The 26,782-nt window shown below is 41.6% G+C and overlaps 1 protein-coding gene and 1 long non-coding RNA gene across 3 annotated transcripts in view; one reads left to right on the forward strand and one right to left on the reverse strand.

Moving 5' to 3' along the window:
* Nucleotides 1-26,463, reverse strand: part of TRMT2B (tRNA methyltransferase 2 homolog B) — a 57,102-nt gene extending 30,639 nt beyond the window's left edge. The window contains exons 1-2 of one of the 2 annotated variants that reach the window (XM_073360822.1): nt 26,370-26,463; nt 24,360-24,440 (exon numbers count right to left, since the gene is read on the reverse strand). The gene's annotated coding sequence lies outside the window, so the exon portion shown is untranslated. The remainder of the gene's footprint in view (nt 1-24,359; nt 24,441-26,369) is intronic. The other variant, XM_073360821.1, reaches the window with a different exon arrangement.
* On the forward strand, nt 5,316-7,176 carry LOC140916941 (uncharacterized). Its single transcript, XR_012160692.1, has 3 exons — nt 5,316-5,370; nt 5,671-5,815; nt 6,844-7,176. It is a non-coding gene; the product is annotated as an uncharacterized lncRNA (long non-coding RNA).
* Nucleotides 26,464-26,782: the final 319 nt, after the last annotated feature.

Consider the following 26,782-nt stretch of genomic DNA (forward strand, 5'->3'; position numbering starts at 1 on the left):
TTTTGCAGGTCCAGTCCTGCATCTACCATGAACAGCATCCACAATTTTGCGACTGCAGTGAAAGACATGAAGAATTCCAGAGAAAGACATGAACAGATTGCAAATACAGAACTTGTGCACAATTCACTCAAGGGCAAAATTGTTTCTATAGATGTACATTTTAAAAATGTTAGTAGAGCAACTGAAATTCTATATAAATATCCAAAATAATTAATCATCTCAGTACTGCAGCCAGTAGAGCAGTCATCCAAAAACCAACACATTTAAAATTAAGACACAAGTTATTCTCACATTAAGAGTACCATAAATACAGCACTTTTTTGTTTGGGTAAAAATCATACCTAGTGCAACTGCTGAAAGCAGGAATTAATCCAACACCCTGATGTTTGAAAGTGTTGGCCAGTGTATTTAGGAACTGTGAAATGTCTTTATCTCTTTTTCAGATAGGTAATATTCTGTTAATATTTTCGAATATATATTTTTACAGCTTTATCAACCTCCTAGTGGCTTTGATCTTGGTGATCCTTACTGTCGCTTAATGACAACAAAATATAGAAGTCTACATGATCCACATTTGCGTTCCTATTACAAGCGCAAAAATAATCTACGGAGATTAAAGAAAGGAGGTTATGTCACCAACGATAACAAAGTAGGTTATATAAGATGTTATGAATATTTATGTCAATGGGATTTTCAAAGCACTTGGTGTTGGCCTAACTCTGTTCCCATTGAAGGTAAGGACAACTTTACTTTGGATTTCCATGGAAATAGTGAGGCCAACACTAAGCGCTTTTGAAATTCCCACCCATATTACTTTAGAGTTTATCTTGCCTTCCTAGAAAACACATGTAGCAGGCATCAGTGGTGGGTAAATGGTCATACAGCCAACACAATGAGCCACCACGATGCAAGGCAGAAGTATGTTACTTGGAGAAGGTGTGTCATGCCCCTTTAGCCATTGATGGTGGCAAACACACTAGCCAACTAGGTGTTGGACATGCTTCATTTTCTGCTGGGGTGCTGTGTATGGGTCAATGTGCATCTCTCTTTTCGCTGTCTATGGACAGATTCTGTCTGGTTACTTCAGTAGAGAGAAGAGACTCTGTCTTGGGTTCATCTGAATCAGTGGGATATCGCCTGAAGCAAGTTGCTCCTTTTAATTTTCCAACAGTGGAGATCCAGCTCAAGAGGCCACTTGGGTTCTAAAGACTGTTTTACATCATGGAATTTCACTGGCTCGATCAAGAAGTGTAGTCAGAGTTAGGTCCCTAACCAGGCTGGGCTTTTAGGTTAAGATGGGGAAGTCCTTTCTCCCCTGTCCCAGCTTCACTCAGAACTGCTCCCTGGAAGAAGCAGCCAGCCCTTTTTACCCCTTGGCCCTGACTGGCTTTTGCCTATTCTGGCCCTTCTAACCGTTAGGGAACTGCTTGTCATTGGTTCTATAAGCACATGATCGTGGGTGGTCTCTCTAGGTACCTCTTGCCCGTTTAAACTCTCCACTCTGTTAGTGCTATTTTCCTTCGTGGTATGTCTAAAGTGAAAATACATTTAATCATTTACAGTGGCTCATGCTATCTTTTGAAATCAATGGAAGTTAAGCACAGGACTAAAATTAACCACATGTGCTTTGCTGAATCAGGCCTGGATTCTGGGTTCCCTATCATAATTATAGGGAAGTGCAGGAAATATAGTTAATACCACAGTGATCTAGTTGCAGAGGTAAACCTGAAACTTTTTAACAATGAACCCTAGAGGTAAAAGTCTGAAACAGAGTATTAAGAAAGACTAAGAAAGCAATAATCAATTACTTCCAGAAAAACCTATCCAACTCTATCAGTAAGAACCATGTAGAGTTATAGGGTCATATTCAGTCCACTGAAGTCAATGGAGTTGCCCCCTCTTGCCCCAGGTCTGAATTTAACCCTTAAAAAGTAAATGGACAAATGAAAATTAGGGCCTGAAATTTTAATCACTCCCTTTAAGGCCAATTTTCACTATGAGAGCAATGTAAAGGGGCTTTAGTGTGACTGAGAAGTCAGACCTAAGAAAGCAAAATGGGCAGGTATGGGTAAAATGGCCAACAGCCAGTGCTCAATATTATTGACAGACAATTCTCGAAGCTCGTATTGATATTGATTTTTGCTGGCTTGAACATGACATAGTTCTTGTGACTTTACCTTGTTGATATATGGAAGTAGTGTTCACATCCCAAAGGCCAAGGGTCCTAAAGCAATCTTGACTACTTAAAGGAAAGATGATGTTCCCCAGAGTCACAACAAGCAATTTTATCTTTCCAATAAAGCTTCACAAAAGATTTGTTTTTAGAGAGCGAGCCTCTGAATAATTCTAATTTTTCTTTGAAATAAGAAAATACCATAAATGCAGTTTTGGTACCAATTCGATAGCTCCCTTTTCCAAACACAGCAGACTTCATCTTATAACAGTCTCATGAGAAGGATCCCTGACCACGGCCACAGCTAAAGAAGGAGCTGACATGTCAGACAGACCAAACAGTTTTCTTTTAAGCGCTATAAAAATATAAAGATTTAGCAAAAACCTAATCCTGTGCAAAAAGAGGGTTTTGGTTCCATGACTGCACCATCCAGCAGAGAGATGGGAAATTAGGGATGATTAGATGGAGAAAGGTTTTATATTCGTGGTTTAGACGGCTGGATCCAAAGGATCTGCATGCATGATCTCTCACAGGTCACTATTTTGAAATAATTCTGTGGCTTGCATAGCAGCAACTTCTACAGTGGGAAACTGGTACAGGTTGTATGTTCAGAGAACTATAGTTACTGATAAGCAACCTATTTATCTCTGTAAAGACAGTAATATGCACTGTATGTGAAAGTATTTTGAGATCCATGGCTATATAAAGCAAATAACCATTTTCTATGCAACCTCTTTTTCTTTTTAGGTTGTGTGTACACTAAAGGAATTCAATGAATACAGACAGTATCTGACCACCCTTAAGTTAGAGTTTGAAAAAAATTATATGAGAGAACAAGTAAGTTAATTAAAGTAGTTAAAATTCTGTTTTGTTTCAAAAACAAACACAAAATAGCAGTCAGCTAAAAAAATTACAGTGACTGCAGAGCCTCCCACTGGGGTTTACCCAATGGCTAATCCTTTATTAGAGTCAATGGGACTGTTACCAAAGTTTTGAGAACACGCTCTTCTGTGCCTAGCAAAGTATATGGCCTATAAAGCTGACGTCTGGTTAGTGAGTCCACTGTTTTTGGTGGCAACCATCTGGGTTGAAAGACAATGGTGTAAACAGCAAAGCAGTTCAGTTACCGTGAATCATGCTACAGCACTGCAAGTATTAACAAAGTCCAATTCTTGAGCAAGAGTCCATACCATGCATAGGGCAGGCATATGGCGCAAGACCAGAGGATGAAGCTGGTGCACCCCTAGTGCTTGAGGCCTGCTGTGCTTTCCTCTTCGCTTTCTTCTCTCTCAACCACCTCTCTTCATCCCTGGTGAGTCCACTGCTAACAACTTGAAATGGGAGGGATCTTGGCAGCTTATTGACAGACAACATTCTAGGAGTTGATTGTACAGCTAATGTTTTAAGGGTGAAATGCAAAGCTTACAATAATACTGCCGTACTCCCCATTTGCCTCCCAGACGTGTCTGATGTGCTCAAAGGCACAATATAACCCACAGGGAGCAGGTAACTATTTTCTAAAACAAAAAAATGGAAAAGCTAAAGACCAGACCTCTCAAAAGTCTGTACTGTCAAATTTGGCAGTTTGGGCTTGTCTCCACTTGTCGGTGGATCGACGCCGTGGTGATCAATTCACCAGGGGTCAATTTAGTGGGTCTAGTGAAGACCTGCTAAATCAACCACCGACCGCTCTCCCGTCAACTCCGGTACTCCAGTGGAACAATAAGCATAAGGTAAGTCGATGGGAGAGTTTCTCCCGTCCACCCAGTGTGGTGTAGACACTGCAATAAGTCGACTTAAGCTGCATTGGCTCCAGCTACATTATTCACGCAAATTGTGTTGCGTAACTTAGGTCAACTTAACCCCACAGTGTAGACGTGAGTGAGTCACTCAAAGAGGGAGTTTCCCTTCTCGGCATGCTGCATACATTTTCAAAAAGGGGGTGTAGGTAGCCCCCAAACTGCTCCGAGTGCTCAGGTGGGGCAAGGAACCCTGGGCAGGGGGGCAAGGAACCCCAGGCGGGGGGGCAAGGAACAAAGGGGCGGGACAAAGCTGTGGTTAAAGGCATTGTTGCTCATTCCAAAGGGGAACATGTCACAGACTTGCAGTAGCCTATTGTCACCAGGGTTTCCACACCGTGGCACCCCCTAAGCCTGGGGAGGCCCCAGCACACACCTAGGCCTCCGCTCTCTAGGTGTTCCAGCATGCCAGTCCAAGCTTAAGAGGTTCAGCCCTCCAGCAGAGCCCCAGTTAGTTTTCCCTTTCTGAGGTTTGACAAGAAAAGAAGTAAACACAAACAAATCATCCCAGAGATATGGTAAAGCTCTCAGAGGGCTTCTGCAAAGCTATGGGCCCAACTAGGCTCACTGGCTAGCATAAAGGAATGGTCCCATCACTGGTGGACCTGCAACAGGCCTTCCCTCACCAGGCAGCAGGCAGCTAAAGAGTGCTTGCCTTTAGTTAAAAAGAAAAGGAGTACTTGTGGCACCTTAGAGACTAACCAATTTATTTGAGCATAAGCTTTCGTGAGCTTCAGCTCACTTCATTATAGCTCACGAAAGCTTATGCTCAAATAAATTGGTTAGTCTCTAAGGTGCCACAAGTACTCCTTTTCTTTTTGCGAATACAGACTAACACGGCTGTTACTCTGAAACCTGCCTTTGGTTGGTTGGTTGGTTGTTTGGTTGTTTGGTTGGTTGGTCGGTCGGTCGGTCAGTCGGTCAGCTCTCCTTGCTGATCTGCCAGTGATTGAGCTGGGTTTCTCCCTTTTAAGTTCCTCTCTCCAAGTCTGACATGTTTCACAGGTGCGGTGCCCCACCTGAGTCACATTAGCTCGTTAACTCTGTGTTGCCCAGCGTGGAGTTTGTATACCCCATCACACCTACCAACTGCATGTATATCCCTCCTTTCCATGTCATTTTGGTGGTAAAGGGGAGGGTTTGGCCCTTAGCAAATTGCTTTTCTAAGTATTTTAAGTGTCAATGCAGAGAGAGAGACTGGTGCCTCGTGAAAGCATTTCCAGCAAATAAAGCCCTAAAATCCATTCTTGATTTTCAGAAAATGCTTGAAAAACAAGTGACAAAACTACAGGATCCCAATCTGCTTCCAGAAGGTGCTGACACCTCTCACTTCAGAGAGTGGCTGCTCCGAGAAGAAAGAGAAAATTTACAAGACCGAGAAAGACAGATGAGGAACAGGTATAAGACACATAATAATTTATAATTTGGGAGTGTCTTTGGGGGCCTGCATGGAACTCCTTGCAAGGTTGAGGCCTTATTTTTATTGAGTCTAAATTATGAAAGAATGAAATGTATTAGAATTGTTAATATACTGGGTATGAATTAAGTTAGACATTTGTGAAGTCAGTTGTAAATTCTTCAGCGGGCTTAAGCAAACAGAAACTCAGGCAAAGATGATAGCAGGGACTGAGTAGAAAATTGACTGGGTAAGATGACTCCAGCTGATTCTTACCAATGATTTACATTTTTTATTTAAAGATATGTAGACATGATTAATAAAGAATTGGAAAAAATTAAGTGCATCGCGGAAGAAAAACATCTCCTTCAACAGGCTGAGGAAGAGAAAAGGCAACACGAAAAAAAGAAAAAGAAACAACCTATTCTTCATCTAAAAATGGAGGAGGTTAGAAACAAGAAATTGAAAGACACCATGCAATTTATATATACCCAAACACACATCTTAATGAGCCAATGGACAAATAATTTAAATTGCCAGCAGCCAATGAGTTTACTAGCAAGTTCACAAAGAATTTTAAAAAGTTGATAAATATGGACCCACTCCGGCAAACAGTTATGCATGTGCTTTACGTCAAGTGTCTGAGCAGTCCCATTGAGTTCAATAGGGTTGCTCACATGCCTAGTAGTAAACATGTGTCTAAGTGTTTACAGGATCCAGGTATATGTTGGACATAAAAAAGAACCTGTAAATATTTAAGCCTGATAGGCAGAGTTACATATCAATACTGTATGACCCTGATTTCTAGACACTGTTCCCCTTTTAGGCCTGCTTTTTACAGGCTCAATCCTATCATTAGTTGTGTAGGGGTGAAGTCCTGGCTCCTATAAGTCAATGGCAAAACTCCCATTGAATTAAATGAAGCAGAATTTCATCCCTGATTTCCATTCACAAGCACATGTTTACAAGACTAAATAGCAGGATCAGTGCTTCTGACAATTTGTAGGGACAAAGTGAATACAAGTAGAATTTTTCTGGGTGCAAAATTGTGACCGCAATCAGGGAGATTAGGCTGCATTGAAGAGGGCTAACCACAGGGCTTCATGGTGCAAGTGTCAGAACATGTAGCTTTGGAAGGCAGTGATTCTAAACTGGTCATGGCTGAAAGAAAAGTCATGAAAAATGCTTGTCATTCTGCTTTCCCACCAGCCCCCTGTCAAGCCAATAATCTTTCTGCTGTTTGTAGAGTTTAATATGTTGGGAAAATAATTTTAAAGGTACCAAATTTATCACTGTGGTTACATCACTGACTGCTGTGATCTGACACTAGGAATGAATTTGGCCCAAAGTGTTTAAAATATACCATAGTGAACAGAAAATCATTAAATGAAGCAGCAGAAAAGTTGTACATAGAAAGTAAAATACACGAATAATTATCTCCTTTTGGCATGATCTGATAAATCTGTGATCCTTAGGAATGGAAGCAAAAAGAGATGTTACTTCTGCTGAAAATTGGAGAGGATGTGAAACGAGAAGCAAGAATTGAAGAACTGCGATGGAAAAGAAGAGAAGAGAAAGCTAAAAAGGTATATTAAGTAGCTATTTCTTTAAAACTCACATGCCACAGAAGAAATAAGCTAATGATTAAGACCATAAGTACAGTATCTAGATAAGTGTAATCAGTAATGCTATCCAAAATAAAAATCTCTTCTAGATTCTGATCATAGTTGTGAATTTTAAGTTTGAGTGGGACACATAGCTCCTCTGGAAATAGTTTGAATTGCTTGTTCTGGTTACATTTTTAAATAAGGGGAGATTGGAGAATGAGAAGACAAGGTTAAATAAAAGTTTTTATCCAAAAAAAAGGAACCATGTGGTGTTAAAATGAAAGCTTTTGAAAATAATCTAATTAGGACATCCCAGTCCTCCCTTGGATCCCAGTTCTGAAAAGCGAAACACATGATTAACCTCTCACAGTGAGGAGTTCCATTTACTTCAGCTGTTTATTGTACCACAGTCACCTCTTGGTTTTCTGTAATTGTCACTGACAATCCGCTATGGCAGGGATGTCAGAACTTTTTAACCTACGGGCAATCTTCTTCTTTTTTATTTGACGCTCGTCAACTAGCTCTCAGATGTTTGTTCTTCTGGGGGTCTCTGCTGTGTTCATTGATGTCCAGAAGGAGGCACTGGTGTATAACACATTTTTTTGTTTCTTTTCTCCTAGGAGCATTTTAAGTTTTATTCATTTCCAAGGGTTCACCTACACTAGAATCGCTACAGTGGTGCAGCCAAACGGACGTAACTGTGCCGCCGTGGCGCTGCTAGTGCAGATGCTCTATGCTGATGGGAGAGAACTCTCTGTTGGCATAATTACTCCACCTCCCTGAGCAGCGGTAGCCATGTTGGCTGGAGACTTCTCCCACCGACATAGCGCTGTCCACACCAGCCCTTAGGTCAGTGTAACTAATGTGGTTTTTTTATAGACTATATGTCCCACATGTTGAGTTAGTATTGGATAGGCACTGTGGGGAGCTAAAACAAAAGGTATATACAAATTTTTGTTGTGTCATTAATTAATAGTGACAGATAACAGATTTTTAATTTAAAAACTAGATGGAGCCGTAGGTATTGAAATTCGTTAATACATTTAAGGTACATTTGACGTCTATACATATCACCCTGATAACTAATAGATTGATAAAATATTATAAAAGTTTGAACAGAAACTTTTATCAAAATATCATTGCACTAAAGAACATTTTTTTGCTCTATGCAATGACAATCTTGTGTTAAATACCTCTAACATTTTCCTTAAAATATTGTAGAAACGAGTAGTGCTAGAGAAAAAAATGGCATACCACCTGAGAAAATTGCAAGAGCATGCTTCTCAAAGGGTAGAATTTGAAAGTCATGTGAAGTGCCTGAATAAGCTGTTATCTGAAGACCCAAAGATTAAAAATCAAGGTACATATTAACATAATATAATATGGACAGTATCTGGAACTGCCTTTTGCCTCTGCGTTGTCTCCCAGGTCTGCAAATAGCATTACTTTACTATCACTTCTAAAATGTCACCTTTCTCTGGAGTCTCTTGCAAAGGAATTCCTGAATAAGTGGAAAGAATCGAAGAGTGATTGGAGCTACTGCTCCTCTTATGAGTTCCCAACCCTGCATGAGGGGAGTAAAAGCAAGTAGCCCAGTAACTGCTGTTTTCTAGAAGATTCCTACCCTGTGTACTAGGGACCTGTTTATGCCAAAGGTGTAGGACATACATACTGTCAGCTGGGAGAACATGGGTAAGATAAACATTTTATTTCAAAGAGACAAATGAAGTAAAGAAGGACAAAACGACACATGAAATATTGTAAATGGCGTACAGTGAGAAGTGGTGTGGTGGAAACAAACCTTTATTGCTACTCAGTTAGGAAGGTCTGCATAACTTGCACCTGGCTCCTCTATTTGTCAGGAGTATGTTTCTGATAAAAACTCTTTTTAGCGTTCCACATAATCCCACTTCCTTTATAGAACAAGGCCTTTGCAGTTATTTATTGATGGGTTTGTTTTTTTTCCCCAGGAGATGGTGCAACGAGTCCCTCTCGTCACCCTTCACTTCTTAACAAAAAGGACATTTCAAAATCGTCACTTTCTTTAGTAACATCTCAACCTACCTTTGATGCGGTCATGAGCAAGACCAGAGGCTCCCTAAAGGTAGGAAGCCACCTCCCAGACAGGTCTCAAACATAAAATTAAAGCTCACATCATGTTGAAGCATGTAGCCATGCTTCATATCTAAAATAAGTTGTTTATTCATAGATTCAGAATGAAAGGCGAGTAGGGGTACGATCATCTAGACAGACCTCCTGTGTATCACAGAACATTAAACTTCACCAAGTTACCTCTGCTTTGGGCTCAATAGCTTCTTTTTGATTATAGCATAACTTGAACGTGACTAAAGCATATCTTCCAAAAAGACATCCAGTCCTGATTTTCAGACATCAACAGATTGAGATTCCACCACGTCCTTGGTGGTTTGTTCCAATGATTAATTACTCTCACTGTTTAAAATTTGTGCCTAATTTCTAATCTGAATTTGTCTGGCTTCAGCTTCCAGCCATTAGTTCTTGTGACACCTTTCTCTGATAGATTAAAAAGCCCTGTATTACATGTTTTTTTCTCCCTGAAGATACTTATGCCTTAATCGAGTCACATTTCAATCTTCTTTTTGGTAAGTGAAACATATTGAACTCTTTAAATCTCTCATTAGAAAGTATTTTCTCCAGTTCTTAAATAATTTTTGTGGCTCTTTTCTTCACCATTTCCTATTTTTCAAGATTTGTTTTAAAACATGGACAGCAGAACTGGATGCAGTAGCCCAGTATCAATCTTACCAATGCCATATATAGAGGGAAAAATTGCCTCTTTACTCCTGCTCACTACATTCCAGTTTATACATCCAAGGATCGCATTAGCCGTTTCTGCCACAGCATTGCACTGGGATTTCTTGTTGAATTGATTGTCCACTATGACCTCTAAATCATAGAACTATGGGGTTAGAAGGGACCACACAAGGGTCATCTAGTCTAACCCCGGCCAAGATGCAGGACTTGTTGTGTCTAAACCATCCAAGACAGCCTCTTTTTGAAAACCTCCAGTGAAGGAGCTTCCAGAACCTGTTTCATTGTCCTACTGTTCGGAAGTTTTTCCTAGGTTTAATCTAAATCTGCTTTGCTGTAGTTTGAACACATTGCCTCTTGTCCTGCCCTCTGTGACAAGAGAGAACAACTTTTCTCCATCTTTTTTATGACATCCTGTCAAGTAATTGAAGACAGCTTTCATGTCCCACCTTAATCTTCTCTTTTCCAAACTAAACATACCTTGTTCCTTCAGCCTTTGCTCATATGGCCTGCCTTCCAGCCCTTTAATCATCTTTGTTACTTGTCTCTGGATCCTTTCCAGTTTCTCTATTTCCTTTCTATACATTGGTGACCAAAATTGGACACCGTATTCCAGCTTAGGCCTAACCAGCGCTGAGTAGAAGGGTACTATCACCTCCCATGACTTGCATGCTATGCATCTCTGTTAATGCAACCTAAAATTGCATTTGCTTTTTTTGCAACACCATTGCATTGTTGACTCATGTTGAGGTTGTGATCTACCACAACTCCCAGATCGTTCTCAGCAGTGCTGCTGCCAAGCCAGTTATCCCCCATTCTGTATTTGTGCATTTGTTTTTTCTTCTCTTAGCAACCTACATTTGTCTTTGTTAAATTTCATTTTGTTGTCTATAGTCCAGTTCTCCAATTTATCAAGATCCCTTTGAATATTAGCTCTATGCTCCCAAGGATTGGCTGCCCCCCCTAGCTTTGTGTCATCTGAAAATTTGATCAGCATGCTCTCTCTTCCTGTATCCAGGTAATTAATAAAGATGTTAAACAACACCAGCCCCAGAACAGATCCCTATGGAACCCCACTTGAGACCTCCCTCCAATCTGACATCATTCCATTAATAGTTACTCTTTGTTTACAGTTGTTGAAAATCCTTTTCAGAGTCACTGCTTTTCAGGGTACGGGGTACCCCCATTCTGTAGGTATAGGCTGCATTCCTTGTTCCTAGATTTATTTTCGCATTTGGATGTATTAAAACACATTTTGTTTAAATGGGCTCAAGTTACCAAGTGATCCAGATCACTCAATGTGACTGTCCTCTCCTCGTTATTTACCACTTCTCCAATTTTTGGGTCATCCACAAATTTTTATCAGCACTGATTTTATATTTACTTCCAGATTGTAGATGATGATGTTGAACAGCATAGGGCCTAGTGCCCATTGATGTGAAACCCTAATAGAAACACTCCATTCTGTGATGATTCCCCATTGACAACTACTTTTCGAGATTTGTCAGTTAGCCAGTTTAATCCATTTAATGTGTGCTTTATGATATTGTATATTATACAGTGCTCATTTTTTAATCAGAATGTTATGTGGAACTAAGTATAGTATATCTATGCAGTTACCTTTAACAAAGAAACTTGTAATCTCCTCAAAGAATGAGATCAGGTTTGTTGGTAACGTTCAGAGGGTTTCCATTCTTGGGGGTTAAACTTCCAGTATTTGACAGATGAAAACTCTCATACTTTAGCCCTCAAGATGTTTTGATAGGTGCTTTGCAAATCCGGTTTTCCTAAGTGATTTAGGAGCACAAGTGCTATTGATTTTCAATTGGTGAGTACTCCTAAGGGACTTAGGTGCTTTTGAAAATTCCACTCTTTGTGCTTTACATTCTTTGTAAAAGGGAATTAGAGATTATGCTCTGAGGGCCTGTGAATCCTCTTTCTACATGACTGATGTAAGAAAGGGGGGGAAAGTTATGAAATTCATAATAATACATCATTGTTTCTTTTACATATTTTATTTTGCAGAACGATTTATACTCTGATATCGATGAGAAACTTTTGGACAAAAAGCCAAGTAGGGAACATGAAATGGGTAAGGGTTGAGCTGTCTCAGCTACAACACGATGTTTAATATTCCTGTGCTATTATACTTGGAGCTGCTAAAGCTATAGTGAAGGCTGCACAAATCTTTCTATGATATTTCCAGTTTTATATGATTTATAATTTCCCCAAACTTCTGGCTTTTGGGGTGTAATGCGTCCAGCATTTGCTTGTGTTAGAGGGTATTTTTTCCTTTTAAATGTTCAACAACAAAGGGTTCCCCTGTTTGCTAGGACAACATGAATGGAGAGTAATAAGCTTGCCATTTTTTGCTATTTAAAAGCATTCAATCTTTTCTGAAATGTGGTATCTCAGCTGGAAGTAGAACTTTGCCTGGGAGACCATCCAAAGGCTTGACATGTGCCTTTTGGTGTCCTTGTATGAGTTGATTTGGATTAGTTACTATTTGAAACAGGACTACATCAACACGAACTAGGTATCTTTTAGAGCATGCCAGCAGGATCTACATAGGGCAGCTAGGGCACAATACCTTAAAGCCCTCTATAATTGACACCTTCCAACTTGCACTCCAGCACTGTGTAGACAAGCTCTTAGTGACTTGAAATGCAAGATCTAGACAAAGAGATTCTCCTGTTGTTACTGCTATTTCTCCCCACCAATATGCCCTTTTAAAGTAGAGAAAGGATCAAAGTGCTGGGAGTCATGTGGTCTTGAGTTCTAGTCATGCTTTTTCCATGGGCTGGACTTAATTCTGTGCACTTCACATGTTGCCTGATATATTGATTGTGTATTAATTATATTGATTACTTAGGAATTCTCAGTTAACACTCTGATGTTTGATATGTTCTAGTCCCAAAATCAGGCCCAGTGTTGTTAGAATTATTGTTATGTTGGCAACCCCGGTGTGCATGGTTGCAACACTCAGACTTAGGAAGAAACATCTGTATTTGAAATAGTTGTTTTAACACAGTTAGCAAAGTTACAAACACTCAAACCCAGCTGTCATGGTGTCTGGTATGGGTCACAGCTAAGAGGGCCACTCTCAGGTCAGACTGTCAAAGAACTGGGCTGACACTCCCTCAGTGGTGATATATCCTATAATTAGATTTAACCAACCCTGCAACAAATGTGTGCTCCCGGATCAGTATCCTAGCTTACCATACAGCCACAGACAGTCCCTATATTACTACCCAGACAAAACTGGACTTCTGTGATGAAAGGTTATTAAAACCAAAAATCACCACACATTAGGTTCTTCCAGCCCCAAAGAGCAAGTCACTTATTGCAGTGCTACTCAAAGTGGTGGTCTGCGGACCAGGGCTGGTCCGCGAGCCATAGGCTGCCGGTCTGCGCGCACATTGGGAAAAAAAATTGCCGGTCCCCCTCATCAGATAGCTTGAGAAGCACTGACTTATTGGATGGATGCTCAAGGTCTCATACCAAAGACAACGATGTCAGCCAAATTCTTTGGTAAACTATCTAAAGATTTATTAGCTAAGAAAAAGAAATGAGAGTTACTGTATTTAGAGGTTAAAGCAGGTAAAATACTTTATAGGTGAATTAGAGCTTGTAAATCCAAAATGATAACAGGGATGTTAAATCTGCTAGTTTTCTGTAAGTCTCTTTGGGTTGCCCAAATAGTTTTTGGGGACCTCAGTCCTTTTGTTTAAACTTTCCCATCAGAATTCACCAGTCCAGAGATGTGGTAGGAAAGGGGTGGCTAGGGGTCTTTGTTCTCCCTTTTTATATCTTGACCCTTTTTGTGGGAAAAATCCTTGCTGTATCATGGGGTCGGGCAGTTCCATGGCATATGTGCTTTGCAATCAGTCTTTCATATGAATTGTAAATTTTTGCTTGTACATTTTGCGTACATGCCACTTGAGGTGTCTTCAGGAATGACATGCAAAGGCTTTTGTTTGCAGTTCCTTTGTTATTCCTGAAGAGCTAACCTGGGGATGTTAGTCAGACTCTCAGCATGTTTGAGTTACAAATATCTAGCAACATTTCATAACTCCACACACAATGTCAATACACACATTATAACAAGATAATAATACTCAGCAGATAACTTTTCCAATGATACCACACAAGGCACACTTTGTACAAGATTTATCACAATTTTGTCACAAGTGGTGACCATATTCGTGTAGATGGCTACCTTCACCTTTAGACAGCATCACACCAGCAAGGAAGGTAGACATAGTATAAAATTAGTGTTTGAGCATTCATATATTCACACCATTCTTTGCAGAAAAACCTGAAGTGTTAGTCACCATCCTTACCACCCATCTACATCCGAGCTGCAAAAATGATCCATGGATATCTACAGATTTGCATGGCTCTAGTCTTTATCCTGCTATCTCCCAAGGCAGGCGGGGAGACAGGTGTTACCCTGATACCACTATGCCCAATGCATATTAGGTAGGGGTTTCAGCTGCTTTTCCTTATTTGAACTTCCACACTCCACTAATGTTTGAATGCCCTTCTCCCAGAGGCTACTAAACCTTTTACCTCAAGCTTATTAGTATAAGTCAGTTAGTTACCTTGGCATTCTTGCAGTCGGACAACTGCTGATGTCCCTAACTCAAAAATATCTAAAGCTGGTAACAAGTAACATTTTGTGGTTACTTGTCAGCACTTCAGTCATTACTGCATTCTACCTTGTGACATCTTATGATCGAAGGTTACTCTTGGTTAGCTGCTTATGCTAAGGCTTTTTAGGCCTTGATTAGTTTAGCTAAGCTATTGTCTTACAAGACTTGAGGCTTGTAGGGTCTTGCATTACTGGGCGTAGAACCCAGCTGTTTGATGTGACTTACGCAAGTCTCATCCTGTAGACCAGTGCTTCTCAAGCTATCTGATGTGGGGGACTGGCAATTTTTTTCCTCAATGTGTGCGCAGTCCGGCAGCCGATGGCTCACGGACTGGCAAGCGGACCAACGCTTTGAGTAGCACTGCTGTAGACCACAGTGCAACTAAGAAAACATGTCTCATATCTACATGCCTGGCACTGCTGTCTGTAAAACTGAGCTTTTTGGTCAGACCTAACATTACAAAGTGCTTTGAGATATACAAATGAAAAAGGAATACCAGTATGCAAATGCAAAACATTATTATAAGCCACATTTTTAAAACTAGGTAATTCACATGGAGAATTTCAGTACCTTAACTGGGAAGCACAGCTGAGCAGTGGTTGAGACAAGTGTTGTGGAGACAAGTATCAGAAATGGGTTCTTATCTAGGGTCTGACATCGCCTTGATGGGTTGTTTTAGTAGCACTTTGTGTTTATGGTTGGTAGGATTAGTTTCTTATACATGAATGGAATATCTAGTAAAATACATATGGGCTGTGGCTAGGTGTGCCATAAATGATGCAGGCTGTTGTTTAGCTTTGGTTAGCCTGTTTGTAAACAGGGCTACTCCTGCATACCCACATCCACCATCAGTTTTGAAAAAACAAATGAAGAACACTTCAAATGCCTGCTTCCATATGTAGGTGCATGGTAATTCTTATTCAAGATATGATGTCTCAACACTCAATTAGCTCTGTACATGTGTGCTTTAAAAGGTGGAGTGTGATCTCATTTGTGATCTGTGTGTGTGTGTCACAGGGTGCCTGGCTCCTTGAAGAGGGCAGAGACCACGTTCACCTGTGACTAGAGAGAGCAGTAGTTAAGAGCTGCTGGTGAAGAGAGTTGGTGCAGAGAGAACCGGTGAGAGCTGTTGAGAGGTCTCCCTGTGGTATTCAGCTGACCAGGCCTCCTTTACCTGCAAGTCTTACTCCTGCTGAGATCCTTCTCATGGGAACCTCCCTCCAGAATTGACCCTCTTTTTCCTGGGCTTGGCCTGCCCTTACCAAACTGGTTCTCCCCCTTCACTTAGGGTCCTCTATACAAGCCTCCTGACCAGTTCTCCCCAACAGCTCTCATCCATTCTCTCTCTGTGCAGTAACGCTCTTGGCCAGCTCACAACTACTGCTCTGTCTGGTCTCATGCAGCGCTCTCTAGGCAACTCTCACCAGCTCCCCTTTCTCAACTGCTGGACACCCACAGTCAGGGCCGATCAGGAGAAAACTAACTCATCAGGGTGAACAGGACCTGTTCCCTCTGGGCATGTCTACATTTCGAGCTGGGCGTGTGATTCTTAGCTCAAGGAGACAGACCCACACTAACTCTGATCCAAGTAGCACGCTAAAAACAGAGTGTAGCTGCCACAGCTCAAGTGGCAGGCGAAGTTAGTTGTCCTGAGTGTGTTCCCATCTGAGATCAGAGAGACATTCTTGGGGCAGCTAGCCCCTCCTGCTGCTTGTGCCACCGCAGCTACACTCCGTTAGCATGTCAGCTCCATTAGATGTCTGGAAGTGTAAACGTGCCCTTAAAAGGACCAGCCACCCTGTGATAAGGTGATTGTGGACAAAGACCGGGTACATGTGGAAAGAGGCAGGGCCCTTATTCAGGTCTGCGACAATGCAATTCAAGTGCAATTCACTCCTTTGTGGATGGCCAGTGCCAGGTCTATGCACCACCTAAGTCCTGAGAATGTAAGTGGAAACTCAGTGGTGCATAAGCCTTCCGCTGGCGTTCTACAGTAGAATAAATTTCACTGGGTGCATATACTGTGCAGCATGGAGGTTTTTATTGCTATCTATCAAATAAATCCAAATTAATGTACCAGTAATTTCTTTGTTTTGTTGAATTTCTGTTTTTAAATACAGAGGAAATTCCATACTAAAATTAAAATAAAATAATGTTGAAGTTGCAAAATGAAGCACCCCTTACTTCATATCCATGTTTTTGTGTGTACAGTCTGTTTACCTTGATTTTATACATATGAATGGGTTTATGTAACCATCTATCCCAATAATATATAGAAAACCATAGAAAAGTCCTTAACCTTTCCTTTTTGCCTAATAGAAAAACCAATTTCTGGATGAAAGTATTGATAAAACAGTGAAATCATGAAATAGTAAATGTCAGTTCTCTGCATTCAGTAGATGCTCCAAGCCAGGTAAGCAAAGCAATAACCTTTTCTTCTCCACCTCAGGCCAGTCCCCCTTGCCCAGAAGCACCAGCATCAGTGACAAACTTTCCTTATCTGCCTCTGGTGAGTATTCCCTGCAAGCAACCGGCAGCATCATTGATGGTCTTTCCATCTCTGCCTCCATGGAGCACTGTGAAGAAGCAGTCAGTAGCAACACTAGCAAACTCCCCATTTCATCCTCTGGTAAGTGGCCCTCCATTAGGGAAGGATGCTAGTCTATACCCTAGGTACAGCTGAAACAAAGTTTCCATCAGAAGCCCAATTTTGATACCCACTCGTGCACACTTAATATTACCAAATCTGCCTTAAATATCACAGCATAAATATTCAAAAGCATTATATGTGTTAAGGTGTCACTTTTCTTAACCATCACAAACGCTTATATTTCAATGACCATGGTATAAATTTTGAACAACTATAAAATTAATGTTATAGTGTATTTGGAAGTTGCTAAATTCTGATATCTTTGTTTCCATAGAAACAAATATATTTCCTAAAGCAAAGTGAGACCAAGTCTCACAAATGAAAAAATAAATGCCATAAACTATGAAGTGGTGTGGGTTAGTACAGATAGTTTATTGCCATGTGATTTATGAATATTCTGTATAACTCACTCATTGTGCTGTAGTACCGCACCGAATACCATAAGGACCATGGCTGGAAGCTCCTATGAGCTACCACAATACAAATAAATAATAATGACTTCTCCCTTGTGAGTAACGCACTCATCCCAAACTCATCGCAGTAAACATGTTTTATCCCTCCCAAATATCACATTTTCTATATATAATATTTAGAAATTTGAAATTTATTCTTATTTTTCCCCAGGAGCTAATCTCTCTAGCCAACCTTCAATTAATGGAAAAGATTTTACAATAACTTCACTCTCCTCAGTGGTCTCTCAACAGGGCTTTGATGAGATTGTTAATAATATCATAGATGAGAAAAGAAAATCTCTTCGGGTATGAAATGATTGCACTTACTGATCTCAAATATAAAGCTAAAAGTAACAGATTGTTGGATGCGTGTCACTGTTCCATGTATGAAATGCATTGTTATGCAGGTATCACACTATTGTATCCTGTATAGTTTTAAATGTTCTTTTTCTTAGCATGCAGGTCGTGTTCAGTCTTTGAAGAAATGCTGTATTTGTGTTAGTTTTGTGATGCATGTTTGTTTGGGAGGAAGCTGATGCAAACAGCAAGAGAGTTTGCTTGCTGCCCTAATCTCCCTAACTAAAGTCAATTCTTGTGGCAGCATTGCTCATGGTAATCAGGCATTGATGATTTCTGAAACAGGGTTTGCCTGTATGTTCTTTGTGACCGCTTCTGTTCAAGGACTCATGTATATAGTGTAAATATGTCACACTAAGAATATACCCAGGTTCCATGTTGTAGGTTTGCTTCCCATTGGAGGAGAAATCAGCAAGGCCCCTAAATCTTTACTGCTTGGCTGAGAGTTGACAGTATGTTCTCCAAAGGGACTTGGTGCAATAGATCTGCATGCTGTTGATTTTGTCTATGGCTCCTGATGGTCAGATTAGAATAGTTCAGGGGTTCTCAAACTTCATTGCACTGCGACCTCCTTCTGACCACAAAAATTACTACATGACCCAGGAGGGGGGATCGAAGCCTGAGCCCGCCCAAACCCTCCTTCCCCGGGTGGGGGAGCCAAAGCCAAAGCCCAAGGGCTTCTGCCCTGAACAGGGGGCCTGTAGCCCAAGCCCTGTCGCCCGGGGCCGAAGCGAAAGCCTGAGCCCCAGGCTCAGGCTTTGGCTTTGGCCCCAGCAAATCTAACATCATCCCTGGCAACCCCATTAAAACAGGGTCGCAACTCACTCTGAGGTCCCAACCCACAGTTTGAGAACTGCTGGATTAGTTCAAAGTTCTGAGGCAACACTTCAGGAAGGCATTGAAATGAACAGGATGTTGAGCTATGCATTCTTTTGGGGATAAAGACGTTTGGAGAATCTCCCTCGTCATTTGTAACTCTGAGGGACAGGTCTATCAAGGAATCTATGTCTAGTCACTCTGCATTCAGATTTATCTGATAGCTGGTGTGTTTTAATCTTGGGATTTGTTGGCCCATTATCCTAGACAGATGGTAGCTCTGATGACATTATGTCACCAATGTGGCAATTACCCAATACTCCCCAGAGAGAGGATACAGAAGATCTGAGGAAAGAACCTGTTCAGACTTAAAACTCTACCTCTTTTTGGGTTTCCCTCTCACAAGACACTGTTGAAAGGCAAAGTCATCACCCTTTTTCATTTGGGAACAATAGATATAATTTCTGGTCAGTACAAGAGCAGATATTTTATTCCCAATATTTCTTTATCCCCAAAATGAAGGGTCATTTTAGACCCTTTCTGGATCTTCAGAACCTCATTAAATCTCTTAGTAGGGGGAAGTTCCATAGCGGGATTCTCCGCTCTATAGTCCCCTTGCTAAACAGTCAGGATTGCTTTGGAGCTCTTGACCTTCTGAATGCCTACTTTTACATCTCTATGGGGCTAGCTCACAGAAAACATCTTAAGTTTGTTCTTGGAACTGACCACTTCCAATACAAGATCATACCCTTCAGGCTGGCTTCTTCCTCAGAGGTTTTAACAAAGTGCTCATCAGTGGTGGTTGCCCACTTTTTAAAACAGTGTTTCTAAGTATTTCCTTAATTCGATTACTGTAAATGGATTCTACACTGGGAGTTATGCAAGCTCTATGGGCTGCTTGCTCCCATTTTGAGACTCTGAGTCTTCACTCATTTTAATGTTCATTGGAATTAGGGGAATTCAGATTCTGATTTCCATCTACCTAGGTTTTTTGCAGCCCATATGTCCCACATGTTGACACTGCAGTTAATCTTCTACTGGCCTATTTTCTATACAGAGTTAGAAGTGGATAGGCACTTTTTGAGGTAAACAAAAGGTACATTTTCTTAATCTGTCACAATTAATGATACAGTTTTTTAAATTTGAAAACCAGAAGAGCCCATAAGTATTAATTCCTAATGCATTCAAGGTATATTTGATGCCTAAACATAGCACAGTAATATCTATTATAAAAAAGTTTGAATGGAAACATTTCTTAATATATCATTGCACTTAAGACTTTTCTTTTGCTCTATGCAACCACATTAAAAAACTAACATTTTTCTTAAATATTGTAGAAACAAGAAGTGCTAGAGAACAACACGGAATTGCAGGAGCATGATTATCAAAGGGAAGAACATGGAAAACATGAAGAGAGCCTAGGTGTGCTATTATCTGAATACCAAGAAATTAAAAACCAAGATCTATATAAGCATAAGATAATATGTACAGTAACTGGAACTGCCTTTGCCTCTGCTTTCTGATATGGTTACTTTACTACCACTTCCAAAATGCCACCCTTTTCTGGCATCTCTTGTAAAGAGATTCCTCAACCAGTGCAAAGAGATGAAGATTGATTGGGGCTACTTCTCCTTTTATATCTTCCTAATCCTGCATGAGGAGAGTATGGCCAAGAAGCCCCAGTGGACTCTTCCGTCTACATGATTCCTACCTGTGCACTGGAGACATGCATATGCCAAAAGTATAGGTCACATGTGACAGGTTGGGGATAGGTCTGTGTCCAATTATGAATTACATTTTGTTCAGTGAACACCAGTTTTAACTGAAATATTCATTGTGGCTTAGAGAACTCATTCTGTAGCAGAGGCTTAACATCTACTGGATGGACTGTCGAAGAAGCAGGTTCAGAGCAATCAAGGTCCATCAATATTTAATGGCTCTTCCCTCTGCAAGAATGGTTTTCTACAATAGGGCCATTAACTTGGGGGTGGATCTTGAACCTCCCCACAGCCTGGAGCACATGGGCTAGTCGACAGTGGCAGCGCTTTAACGTGGCTTGTGTGGTTGCAGCGCAGCGCTGGGAGGAGAGCTCTAAAAAACCACCTCAACGAGAGGCGCGGCTCCCAGCGCTGGGAGGAGAGCTCTAAAAAAACCACCTCAACGAGAGGCGCGGCTCCCAGCGCTGGGGCACTGTTTACACTGGCACTTTACAGCGCTGAAACTTGCTGCGCTCAGGGGGGTGGTTTTTCGTACCCCGAGCGAGAAAGTTGCAGCCCTTTAAGGTGCCAGTGTAGACAAGCCCTAAATTTTAAAAGGGGTGCTTTGCTAAGAAGGGAGTTTGACCAATGCCAAAAGCAAAGGAGCCCAGGTCAAGCAGGCAGGAAGAGCTGCCTGGCCTAAGGACTCAGACCAAACCCAGGACTCACAGGAGGGATGAACTGAGACCAGGGGGATTGCATTCAGGATTTTGTTGTTCTCCCATAGATCTGTAGCTCTCTAGTGTTGTTTGTGTCAAGTGTCTGTGGATAAGGAATTCCTTTGCTAAGCCTGTCTCCCTTACTGTACCGCCACATTGTCCCGAAAGGGGTAACTAAGACACCAGCGGTCCCACGGCCAGGTGGATTCTAGGGGGAATGTGTCTAAGCTTCTGGAGGTCGGGAGTGCTGTGGCACTGGTTCCAGGGTCTAGGGCAGCTGAAATACAGGATCCCACTGCTAAAGACAGGTGTCAGACACCCGGTCTGCATCGGAGACACCCAGAGCTAGGAACATTGAGCAGTCACTACCCAGGACGTGGGGGGCTTATAACATGGATTCAACAGTTGGATCCAATCACAACAGACTGGTGTCTATCCAAACAGCAGGACTGGGCCAGGATGTGACAACATGTAGTCCTCTGGAAGAATACTGGTAAGAAAGCACAGAAGGACAAAAGACACACTTCAGAGTAGCAGCCGTGTTAGTCTGTATTTGCAAAAAGAAAAGGAATACTTGTGGCACCTTAGAGACGAACAAATTTATTTGAGCATAAGCTTTCGTGAGCTACAGCTCACTTCAAAAGACACACTGAACAGGATCTAAGACGGGGAATACCAGAACTAAACTAACAGATAAATATGTCCCATTTAAAAAGACCTTCAAACCATCCCAGCCAGCAGAGTTCCGATTTCTCTAATTGCTGTAGGAAGAAGACAGGCTTTCTTCCTTTTCCTTGGGGATCAGGTCAAGGAAGGCGCAGCTTAACCCAGTTCTTAAGGCCCTTAACTCAGAGCCTTGTGTCAGAGCAACCAAACTCAGTCAGAAAACAAAGTCTTTAGGAGCTTGGCACTTGAAAGGATGTGCAATCCATTACACCAAACATTACAGTCTCCTCTCCACCACTTGCTCAGTTTCCTCTTGCTGTTTATGTAATGGCACATTCCTTGACTGGCTGTAAGCTCAGACTTTCCCTTAAGGGGGTAGTTCACCCTACCATACACCCAAAATATTGTCAATGGCATAAGCTGAGAAGTGGTTTGGTGTGAAATAAATCTTTGTTAGGAAGATCAACCTAAGTCATGCATGGCTCCTCCATTTGTGAGGAATGTGTTCCTGGCAAAAACCTTTTAGCATTCCACACCATCACACTTTCTCTATAGAAAAATGAAGCATTTGACTTTATTTATTGTGAATTTTTGTTTTTTCAGGAGAGAGTGCACCGAGTCCCTCTTGTCTACCTTCACTTCTTGAGGGAGAGTATGTTACAAAACCATCACTCTGTTCATTAACATCTCAACCTACCTCTGATACTGTCATGAGTAAGACCAGACACTCTTTGCAGGTAGGAAGTCACCTCCTGTAAGGTCTCAAATAGAAAACTAAAACCCACATCACACTGAGGTGTGTAGACAAATTCTATGTCTAAGAGACATAGATAACATTCTCACAGGACTCCTATTTCTGTATTGAGCCTTCAGTGTTTGACAGATGAAAACTCTCATACTTTAGCTCTCAGGATGTTTCGATAGACAAACCTTATTTTCAAAATGCTTATGTGCTTTAGGAGCACAAGCCCTATTGCTTTTCAAGGGGGAGTGCTCTGAAGACACTTAAGCGCTTTGGAAAAATCTCATCCTTTGTGCTTTTAGCTTCTTGAAACAAAGATATCAGAGACTGTGCAATAAGCAAGTTCTTTCTCTACATCAGCATTTCTCAAATTGGGGGTCTTGCAAGGCTATTGTAGGGGGGTTCCAAGATCACAAAAAATATTACCAGGGGAAGGGAGAACTGAAGGGGGAAAGGGACTATAGCAGCCGAAGCTCTCCGCCCCTCCAGCTCTGAAGCCAGTGCCGCCGCCAGCAGCAGCACAAAAGTAAGGGTGGTAATACCATGAGTATGCACAGTAATTTGCTATCATTTTTTGGGATGGGCGGGGGGAAGAGGGAAGAGATAGGGGGATTAATCATAGCCTGAAATCTTTTCAAAGCGGGGGACCCAGCAAAAAAAGTTTGAGAACCTCTACTCTACATGATTGGTCTATGGGGGAGGGAGGAAATGTTGGCAAAAGTAAAGCTACTAATATATCATTGTTTCTTTTACATATTTTATTTTGCAGAATGATGTTTACTCTGCTGTTGATGAGAATGTTTTGGACAAAAAGCCGAGTGGGGAACATGAACTGGGTAAGCGCTGAGCTCTCTCTCTCTACACCACAGTGTTCAACATGCCTGTAGTATTAATACCTGCAGCTATTTTTGTGGCTATAGTTAAGGCTGTACAAATCTTTCTATTAGACCCCTGGCTTCCAGTGGTTTATAACTTTCCCAAACCTCTGCTCTTTGGCTGAATTTATTTCAGCACTTGCTGAGCTAAAGGGTGATATTTCAACAATAAATGGTCCATCTGTTTTCATAGACAAGCGAATAGAGAGAAAAACTTGCCAATTTTGATTTTTTTTAATATTCAAAAATGAAATTTGGCACCTCAGCTGGAAATGGAACTATGTGCTGGATTCTATCTGTAGGTTTGACATTTACTTCTTAGTGGCCCTGTGAGAATCCATTTGGATTTGGCTTAGTTATTTGGCCTTGAAAAGCACTCATGCCAGTAGGATTGGCACAAAGGTGAGTGGATTTAGGAAATCTTCAGTTCATTTTGCATACAGTAAGTCCAGCAGAGCCAAACATCCATCTGGAAAGACTGCGTGTCTCAGTGGTTTGAAACACAAGGGCTGCTAAAAGCGATCACCTGCTGGTTTCTCCTGTTTAGCCTAGGAAAAGGAGCACTATGCTGGGAATTATGTGGTCCTGAGTTCTATTTGGATTTCTTCCAAGGGCTAGTTTAAGTTCTGTGCACTTTACAACTCATGTTTAGAAAAGCATCTCACTAGAGCTGGGCAAAATTGTTTTGACAATTAGTTTATTTGTAGAAAAATAGAGTCGCAGGGGGTGACTGAAAATATTTGCTTATTAGGCTAATTGTTTTGGCTGAAAAAATGAAAACAAATTTAATAAAGATCTAAACATTTTGTTTCAACATTTTCTCAATGAAGTGTTTTGACTTTTTGTTACAAAATCACAATTTGTTGAGAAATTTAGCTAGATTTTAAAAAACCCCACAAAAATAAAAGGGTAAAAAATACCCAAAACCAAACAATTTATTTGACCTTGTGACAGGGGCCACTCACCTCTCCTGAGCACCTTCTGTTGGCTGGATGCGAACCTGCACTATTTTTGACAGCACCCCATTGGCTGTTGCCCTCGTTGTTCTACCAATAAGATAAAAAACCAGCAGGATCTTATTAAAGAGGAGAAGGCAAAATGCCACATTTATTGTGAATACAGAAAGAATCATAGTAAGCAGTTAGAAAAGGAGTACTTGTGGCACCTTAGAGACTAACCAATTTATTTGAGCATAAGCTTTCATGAGCTACAGCTCACTTCATCGGATGCATTCAGTGGAAAATACAATTCTGAATGCATCTGATGAAGTGAGTTGTAGCTCACGAAGGCTTATGCTCAAATAAATTGGTTAGTCTCTAAGGTGCCACAAGTACTCCTTTTCTTTTTGCAAATACAGACTAACACGGCTGCTACTCTGAAACCTGTCAGTAAGCAGTTAGTTATAGCTATAACATTCCATACAATTTCATATTTATTCACACATTCATTCATACACACACACACAGAGGTTCTGCACGGTTGTTATCATAGTTACAAGCCTTAGAGTTGTTCATGCCAAGCCACTGGCCAGGTGGCCTGGACATGAGGAGGGAGCAGGGCCTTGTCAGATGCTCATCTGATGCTCCTGGAAGTTGGTTTGCAGAATCAGACCCCAAAGTTCTCATTTTCCAGAGTCCATTTTTATAGGAATTTCTTCCTATGCCAGTCTATGGGAATTGCTTCATCATGCTGTTGCTGAATCAATCAGCAGATGGCACATTCCTGACGGCTCCGTGCCACCAGATGTTATCTTGTTCTTTGGTTCTCCCATTCTTGAGGCTAGTGGGTGGATTCCAGTCAGCTCTCCAGGGGTCCTCTGGTTATTTCCACTTGACGCCTTCTTCAGCCAATGGACACTGCATTCTTAGGCTGGCACCTCCCTGATCATTCAGTTATTATCCACACTAAGCATCCATCCACATACATCCTCTCTCTCTATTTTAAATCACAATTGTTAACAAAGCAAGATGAATAAAACAAAAGGGCAGGGAGTCTCTGGGTGCTGTTTCTGTTGTTACAGAGTATTGCTTTGAGTCTCTCTCTCTGTGTGAGTAGTTGTTGTTACAAAGAATTGGTTTGAGAACAGACTCTGTCTTAGAATGTACTAACACAATTAGCAGCTTGCAAGTTTCACACATAGAGGGAGAGAAACAGTACCAAAAACCAAAAGACCTCTTAATTAGTAATACCCTGGAATTTAAACTCTGGGGAATCAAACTCATTTGTGATTTTAATACAGAACTTCTTTAATATGATCCAACATAATCAGGCGGGTCTTTAGTGGCTCAGCCCTCCAGCTAAGTCACATGTTGTCTAACTCATGAAGGAAGCCCTATTGTTCTGCCATTGTTTCTGTCTGCAGCCCTGTCTCTGGCAGGGTCAGCTCCAGCGTTTTTGCCACCCCAAGTGGCAAAAAAAAACAAACAAAAAACCTTGCTGCCGAACACGGAGGCGGAGTGACGGTGCAGCCACCGAATTGCCGCCAGCGACTGAAGAAGAGTCACGTCCCCGCTGCCGAATTGCTGCGGAGCGCGAAATGCACTGTGACGGAGCAGCCACCGAATTTCCCCCGCCACTGAGGGCGGATTCCCGCCCCAGAGCCCGACGTCCTGCCACCCCTTTGCATTTGCCCCCCCAGGCACCTGCTTGGTTCGCTGGTGCCTCGAGCCGCCCTGGTCTCTGGGCTCAATTCTCAGCACCTTCTTGGCTAGCTTATAGAGTAGTGCCTGCAGAGCTTTCTCCCTTGAGACTCTTTGCCTTTAAATTCTAGCCCTATGCTTGGACTTCTGAATGAAACTTGTCCCCTTCTCGGGGCTCTGGCCACTATTCCAGCGTGGGGAACGTAGGCCTGCCTACTACTCCGGGGTCCAACCCAGGGACCCTACAAATAAGCAACCATGTGCTGCTCCCTTTAATAGTTGCTGCTAATATTCCCTGGGCTACTTCCCATGTAGCCCCTTTCCATTCCCCCTTACCTCAGGGGTTCTCTGTTCCCTGCTTGAGTATCGTCTCTCCCAGGCTGCTTTACCTGTGGAGTTTTACAGCCTTCCAGTCCTTCCTCACCTTTCTGGTCCCAGCCAGCAACTGAGCTGCTCAGGTCCAAAAGCTCCTTTTAACTGAGTCTTCTGTGCTCTGATTGGCTGCTTCCCTGAAGCCTGTCAAGACAGACCTGAAGGGCCTACCTTCACTGATCTTTTCCTGGGGTAGGGTGTGGTAGGACCATGAGGCCTCCAGCAGGGGGCCTCAAAGGGCCTGGTACATCCCATCACAGACCTAAAAAAATGGGGTTTTTTTCAGTGAGAAAAAATTTAAAAAATGTCCCTTTTGGGTCAATCCAAAATGAATTTCATTTCAAATTTTTCAATTTGGTCACCAAATCAGAAAAATC

This window comes from Lepidochelys kempii, chromosome 9, assembly GCF_965140265.1.
Source record: "Lepidochelys kempii isolate rLepKem1 chromosome 9, rLepKem1.hap2, whole genome shotgun sequence".
In the NCBI taxonomy this organism is placed as follows: domain Eukaryota; kingdom Metazoa; phylum Chordata; order Testudines; family Cheloniidae; genus Lepidochelys; species Lepidochelys kempii.